This window comes from Poecilia reticulata, linkage group LG2 (assembly GCF_000633615.1).
Source record: "Poecilia reticulata strain Guanapo linkage group LG2, Guppy_female_1.0+MT, whole genome shotgun sequence".
NCBI lineage: Eukaryota > Metazoa > Chordata > Actinopteri > Cyprinodontiformes > Poeciliidae > Poecilia > Poecilia reticulata.
The window spans coordinates 40,013,175-40,021,382 of NC_024332.1; the positions used below are offsets into that span (position 1 = coordinate 40,013,175).

The 8,208-nt window shown below is 35.8% G+C and overlaps 1 protein-coding gene across 3 annotated transcripts in view; it reads right to left on the reverse strand.

Moving 5' to 3' along the window:
* ube2f (ubiquitin-conjugating enzyme E2F (putative)) overlaps positions 1-3,109 on the reverse strand; it is a 42,640-nt gene extending 39,531 nt beyond the window's left edge. For all 3 annotated transcript variants that reach the window (XR_532886.1, XM_008402380.1, XM_008402372.2), the window contains exon 1: positions 2,874-3,109. The gene's annotated coding sequence lies outside the window, so the exon portion shown is untranslated. The remainder of the gene's footprint in view (positions 1-2,873) is intronic.
* Between the last annotated feature and the right edge of the window lie 5,099 nt (positions 3,110-8,208).

An 8,208-nucleotide genomic window follows, 5' to 3' on the forward strand; every position in this document is an offset into this window, starting at 1 on the left:
GGGGGGGTGTTTACAGTAATCTGTGCAGGGAGAAGCAGAGTGAAGCTATCAGTTGTCAGTGAAGCCATGGAATGTGTGTCACTGAGACCAAGTCAAAGCCCACCTGCCTCAGCTGTCACTCACCGCTCTGACATGTTTCSCTAACACACACTAACGTGGCTGTTAGTCAAACTGCTGCAGGGGGTAACAACAGGTTTGTGCAACAATGTTTCCGAGCAGCTGAAAACTGAAACAAGCTAATAGATTTATTTGTTTAGCTTCCAATTCCCGTGATAGTTAAAATATCTGGACAAGGCTCCAAGTTTCTAAATGGCTGTCTAAGTTTGGGCTGTGATTCTTCTTCAGTCCAGACCATATCATTAACTATCTTCATATTTAGACATGGATATAGTAATAATAATGGTAATGACTGCAGCTTGACTGGCATAAAAAACAGTAAATGGACTCCAGAAGAGATAAAGATGCTGTCTTTGAGGGAACTAAAAATCTGTACTAACAAATCTTACAAATAAAAAATTTAAGCTTGATCAAAATGCAATTAATTTTTATGATGGTCCAGTGAAAAGCTTGAAAAATCCATCTTTAAACTCAGCAAAGACTGTCAGGGCTGGGAGCTGTGTTTTCACCTAGTAGTATTGCAAAGTTTATTTATTCTAAATGTACTATTATCTGGATAAATTAATGCAAAAAATACTTGTTCTTAAATATATGGAAATTTTCTTACAATACTAGGCTAGTGTCATAAAACTATACCATGGATTKTGCAGTATGGCTGCAGTTAAATATCTATAACTCTAAAAGGTTCTTGAATTAGGATGAATCCAGGTCAGTTACTCTCAGGTCCAGGGTCCAAGATCAAAGCCTAGCAGGTTTTTTACTCAATRAAAATGTTCTTTACACTCAATAGTTATTTAAGAACCTGATTATTATTTACACAGGAAATCTGAGTAGAAGGAGGTGTGCTGCCAGTGATCTTTCTGTGTGAAACAGGAAATGAAACGAATAAAAAGAGAGCTTCCAACCAGGGTAGTAACTGAACACAAGAGCAAGGCAGTGAAAACTGATGAATAACAGATATTTTAAATGGTTTTGAAATTGTAGTTGCTTTAAGCCAGTAGAGGTCTGCCTTGGTTTTAGGTCCTCTTTAACAGGCCTTAACCTTCTCCACCAAGACAAGCTAATCTGGCTTACCGAGATGCAGAGAAAGTTATGCCCAACACCAGATAATATATTTACTGCTTATAACCTCCTAACAAAACCTCACTTTGACACTTCTGAGCCATCCATTTACCATTTAAAACTACTTAAAAAATGACATTTCTCTGGAGTCCAATACTACATTCGGCCAGTTGGATGAACTGTCACTACACTTAAAGCGCAAAAAAGATGCTAAGGATCAAGTAGAGCGGCTGAGTTACAGTGATTACACATAATAGGAAACAGTGAGGAAATGTTGGTAGCACGCACATCACAAGTCTGGAGAGTAAAGCTGTCCTATAATGTTACGATACTTCTAGGCCTGTCACAATAACAAATTTTGTTGAATGATAAATTGTTAAAAAATTATTGCGATAAATGATAATCTTCTCATTTTGTGACCATTTTCAATAAACATAATAATAACGGCATGTTAATGAAAGTACATCCTCTCAAAGATCTAAAAAATGTTAATTTCTAAAGAATATTTAACACTAGAACTGGCAAAACCTTTTAAATAAACAAACAAAGCAACTGAAGTAACAATACCTAAAAATGGATTATGAAGTCTTTGTAACCAAAACTGCCTCTTTCAGTTTAGACAGGGAAAGAAGGCAACAATGCCAGTTTGGACTCTTGTTAAAAATAATAAATAAATAAATAAATAAATAAATAAATAAATAAAATTAAAAAATCTGACTACTTCATTCAGGGTGTAAAATGTTTGCAGCATTTTCATAATGCAGGTTTTTCAACGTTATTAAAGGGGAACATCTCTTTATTGTTGTCCAAATGGAAATTATTCAGCTCATTTTAATTCATCATGCGATTAAGTGACTTAATTGTGACCACAATAAGTCYATCACAATAAATACGTTAGATACTCTGAAGCACAGGTTGAAGCAATTTCTTCTTAATTTCAAAACTTGAGACTCACAGGAATTCACGTTTTGTGTTCTTGACACCCAACATTGATTTAGAATTTTGTGCTAATGACAACAAAACAGGGGCCACCATAACTTTCAACAGTAATATTGCAACTTCATATTGTTCTAATATTGTGCAGTGTTTTGGGGGGTTTTTGGACTATGCTGCTGCAACCTGATGTTCATCACTAATGTTTACTTAATGTATTTCAAAGAAGTTTTCACAAGGTTTTAAGAAATGAGGGGTGAAACTCATTGTTTTCTTTTTGTTTGTTATTGGGTTTTTGTTGTTGTTGTTTTTCACCAGAACTGTTTATTTCTACTGCATGCTACATTTTCTAGTAGGTAAAATTTTATGATAGTAGGTAAAATGTTATGATATGGCCCTATAATTCTTAATTGGTTTATTTTAGGTAGTTTTATGTAGTTCAATGAAAGCTGCGTATGTCCAATATTCTTGAAACAAAGAGAAGAGCCCAGAGAAACACCTATTGTTTTGCTGAAAGGATCTCGGAAGCAGGACAATAATATAACCTAAAATTCCTCACCTAATTTCAGAACACTTCCCTTAAATTAGCGTAATAACACTTCGGTAACGCTGTAATAATCTCACATACACAGACACGGCGGATTTCACAGAATATAGAAAATCCGTCACACTCACACAGACAAAAATATGTCCTGTTTTAAAGAAGAACTTTGCCTGTATCTGAAGCCTGAGRGGGTTTTGTCTAAGCTTTGTGTTGGTACCTTCCGTCTCTCCGAGCTAACGTTCCGTGCTACACCATAATCAGCCGCTGTATCCCGGTAAACCCGCCGTCAGGAACACCGCAGCTGGGAAGCAGCAAACGCCTCCAAATAGGAAAAGAGCCAAAAACCGGGACCTGGGGTTCTGAAAGTGTCGGAAACCGGTTTGGAAATCAGCTGTCAGAACTTCGCTCCGGTGTCATGGGCAACGGAAGAGCAGCGAATGTCTGTTCTTGTTGTTTTTGTCCGTGTGGACACAGAGAGAACGATAAATAGTTCCGCTTCTCTCGAACTTCCAGATTGTTTGTAATCAAATTATATACTGCCATATTTAATGAATGAGAACATTTTTAAAAAGTTCATTTATTTAAGTAACTAATTTAACTATATGAAACAAACTATACAGATTATCTTACATATTTCAAATCTTTCTTTCTGATAATTATTATGATTTTCTGCTTACAGCTAAAGAAAAAAATACATTTAAGATAGAAATATACCATCAGATCAATAAAAGAATATACAAAAATTGTATAACAATGTATAATTGTGTATTAATGAAAATTACGTATAGACATTTGAAAATGATAAAGCATGCTGTCTAAGCTGAATATGCAAAACCTTTGTGACAGAGGTGTTATCTATATATCTATGTATTGTGCAGCATGATTTGTATTCAGCTAAAATATGACAGTAAGCACTAGAGAAACACATTGCAACAGGAAACCCACCTATCCTGTCCCCTCCCTGCGCTCCTCTGTATTTATTCATTAAATTGTGGCCCTTTTATTTTGAGACTGCCTTACTCCTGCCTGTACTTGTCCCATAACAAACTTAACGTGATATAAAGCATACATTTTAGATTTGAACTGTTTACTGTGGCAAGGACATGAGCAAAGTGCCCACTTTGTTCATCGCACATATTTCTGTCACTTTTGAGATGAATGAGTCCTCTACCACCCAGAGTAATAAAAGTGAGGGGAAACGAGTACAGAGAATGTATATTACACATGAAATGTCAGTTTGCCTCTCAAATGGGGGATGCTGAGAGTGAAATCGAAATCCAAATCAATAATGGTAATGAGTGACTTAGAGTGAAGACAATATTGAGGTCAGAGCATTTCAGTTCTGATAGTTAAAGACTGGACGTAGTTTGTTGCTTTGTGCTGATTTGTAGTATTGGTTATTTAACAAGGATTTATTTCCAAAATGTTCCAGGGACACAGACCTGTTATCACCACTGCTGCTACCCCAGCCGAAACAGCCCTCAGTCAGATTTCACTTTGGTAAGGTGAAGACAATGTTTCTGCTTTACTTGATTTAATCAGTAAAGTAAGAATAAAGAAGATCAAGATTCTCCTATGATGTGCTTCCTGAAAAGCCCTTCACAATTATTGGAAACCCTGCTGTTAACATCACCAAAAAATTAAAGGTTGGAGTTTTTTTTTCAGAGTGACATTGTGCTATAGCAATAGAAGATTAATAAAATGTACAGCTCTTTATAAATTTTTATCAAGGCTGCCAGTAATTGCAATGACCTCTGTCTGTTAATGTTAGGAACAATCATGGACAATTCTTTCAACTTCAGCCAACACGCTGCAGCAATTTGCAAAAATGGGCTATATTTTWGTATTAAATATAGTATAGTATTAATTATTATGATTATTAATATTGTGTATTATTATTATTATTATTATTATTTCATATTAAAGACAACATTTTCTACAACGATTGAGTCTTTTGGGGCATGACCTCAACTTGTCAATGTAACCCAGAATATAGTTTCAAACAAACCGGTTGGCTAAGAGTTAAAATAATGGGTAACTCTCATTCATCTTTTAAAAGGAGAATATTGTGCATTTTAACTGCATTTGCTTTTGTAGTTGACAGGCTGTTTATTGGGGACAAGCGATCTTGCTGTGTTTTCTTCAAGCTGATATCACATTAGTGCAAACATGAAAGGCAAGGAGTGGTCAAATTTATTTAGGGTCACACAGCAGAATTGAATTAAACTCCATCTGACTATATTCCAGAATTAGACACACATGTCAAAAATKATCAAATATTAAAACTTTGCTCTCACCTCTGGTTTCTACAGATAGTGGGCCAAGTAAACAGGGAGGGTTTGATACCCTTCTCCACCCTAAACGAGAGGGGGATTAACAGACCCGACATGCCTCATGAGAAATTTGAGTCCAGAGTTTATCTTTTCTGAAACCTCTTTAAAAATGTAAATGTCTAATTAGCTTCGTTCAGCTTTGATGTTTGCAACAGAGGAACGATAGTGATAGAGAAATGTTTCTCCTGGAGTCAGAAAAACTATTGCCTGAATGTCAAAAATGAATATATTAGGATTTCTTTCCTTCTGTTTACGGGCTCCGTCTTAAAGACATTAAATGTGTCCTTGGACTTTCATCCTTGGTTTTTCTACAAATCTCAGATTCAACAGTTCTTTTTTATAAAGTGCCCAAATGTTTTTGAGAAGTTGTCACAGTTAACATTTAAACCTGAACATTATTGAGCTAAATCATGTGTTTCTAATCCAAACATTGGAAAAACATCATGTGTTTTATATATTTGTCTTTTAAAATAATTTCTGTAACAAATGATAAACTTTTTTAAAAAAAAGGCTGAAGACAGGACAGATTTCTGAATGAGCTGAATAGTCCAATTGAAAGAGGGCTTTTCCCATCATCACTTTAAATGACTTTATGAGACTTTAGATTCAGTGAAAGCAAAGTCTCATTATAAAATCCCTTAAATATCAATTTTGTATTTGTGTACTTTTAGCTTTTTGGTGTCAGTCTGACTTCTAATTTGAGTTGTAGTTCTACTCTTTTTTTTTTTGTATTGTTCTTCCTGTTGTGCACCTTTTACTTCCTGTCATTCCTGATTCAGAGTTTCTTTATGTTAAGTYCTTCTTCCATTGCGTTACATTTTCTCAGTGTGTCATCAGCTCTTTTTCTTCATCAACAACCGTAGGCTGTTAATGATCACTCGACTGTTTCTCGTTCATTAATCATCACCCCAGGTAACATCGATCGTTCCTTTGCAGGATCCTTCTGTTGCACAGCCTGTTTCTATTGCTTCTTTATGTCTTGTTCCTCCTATTGATTAGATGGAGTTAATGTTGCTGAACAATTTTAATACTTTTGCACTAATAAAAACTTTTAATTTAACTAATTGGCAGATCTTATGTCAGGTGAAAGGGCTGCAGCTAAAGCCATTCAATGGAGGAGTAATATTTTCACACTATGATTCTCTAAACCTAACATAGTGATTTATGGCCATAACGCTAACGAGGTTGCAAGTTAAATTCAACAGATGCTGAAAAAATKAGGAAACTAAAGAATGAAAARTATCTCTTTTCCAAACTGCACCAATAGCCAAAGTCTACTTTTGGGGGCTTAACCATACRAGTGTCCATCACTTTTCATCACTAAAAACACTCCCAGACATGAGTTTAGAATAGATTATGTTTGACCTTTCAAACATAATCCAATGTTTTATAATGTTTTATAATTCTTCAAATTATACAAGTTGTMAAATGTTTGTGTTGGGTTCTCTTGTCTTCTCAACAATAATTTCAACCTGGAAGTCACAGAGAACACAAGGCGTAAGAAGTTGCAGGGTAAGCTTGGAAGAAGAAATTACTTTTTCAAGAGAATAAAGATATTCAAAGTGATCAAAGTMATAGATTTGACTCGACCAGAGAGGCTGAACCTCTTCATAAGTACCTTCTAACTTACCCTAGCAACAGACTGTTCTTCAAAGCTATAAATACTCGGCGCAGAATGCATACAACGATTATACTTTCTACATTTGTCTTAGTTAAATGTTTGATTAAGGCCCTCTGGCATCTCTGAAACATTGTCTAGGTAGATTTGTCAAAATGTGCAGAGCAAACCTCCCACAAATGTTAATTCAGTGACTTCACCGAGCAGCTGTTTTTCTTTTATATCATTTAAGACTTTTATTAATTCATACCCATGAACAATTCACTGCAAAACCTTCAGCTGAACATTATGTTTACCCACTCAGTTTCAGCGCTGTCGTCCTTTACTAATTTCTGTAATGTAATTTATTCTCTATTAAAGTCTTTGTGGCAGTACCCGTTTTTTTCAAAAGCCATTCTCTGTGTCAGTTCAGATCAGACTGAGACCGCAGCCGCAGTGACAGAAGCCCAGTGGCTCCGGTCTTAATCATATAGAAGCAAAGTGTTGCACCTAAGGCTCTGCTCTCCCTGCCAGACCAAGTGACCCAAATATGAGCCAAGTGTCTGCTTAGTTTAAAAAGAAAATTTGTCTGCAAGTACATGACTAATGCATTAGTCAGACTGCAACAAATCCTGTGATGTGTCATCTTTTGTTTGACATCTGCTGCACAGTTGGTCTCCACAAAATGTTTGTAATATTCCATACCCCTGACGTGAAAACAATCAGAAAACCTTTCATTTTTGGTTCAAATGTTGCACTCCGGAGATGGAATCTTTGCTTTTTAACTTAAGCTTGTTCAGTTGGAAGTTTATCCAACTCACCCTGCTGTACGAAGGTTACAATCGATTCAGTAAAGCAAAAGAATCCCTTTCTTTCACCATTACAATTCACAGTTTCTTCTCTTACCTAAAACGTCAGCAGAGGATTTGCAYCATTGTTTCATTATGTGTCCTATACTGATTTGAATATGGCTGAAGAAGTCTTGTGTCAAATACAAATGAGGATTAGCTCTTATTTGTTTATTCAAACAAAGATTTTCCTGTCTAATGTTCTCACGTTGACTTTTGGTTTGTACCTGACTCCCTTGTCACTTTCAACATCGCCTTTGTAAACCATAAAACACTGYCTCTGTCATAATGCGCCAACTCCAAACCTACAACCGGCAGTCCATAAAGACGGAAGGACCACCGAGACGTGTCAGAGTACTGTAGTGACAGGGTATTATTTTGTGGAGGGACATATTTCAAAAAAACAGATCAATAGGAATAAATCACCTGAAGCCTGGCCTGAGCCATGTTTTGTCAGCAGATCCAATCTCAGAGGATGGACAGGTATTGATCCGAGCTGTAATCTCGCAGATAAAAGCTTGATCTTTGGAAGTGATCTGAATGGCTCATATGTTTTGCACCGACACAGAAGAAAAGCACCAATACTTCCCGGTCTATAATGATTCCTTTGGGTTACTATTAGCAGAAAAAAAGTATACTGACATTTAGCATTTTGCCTTTTTTGCTGCCATTAATATTGTGTTTTAATTATTGTTTTTTATTTTTCTTGCATAGAAAATACTCTTGTTCCTTGTAGTATAGTCTCTTTTAAAAAAAAAAGTCACTAACAGAGCT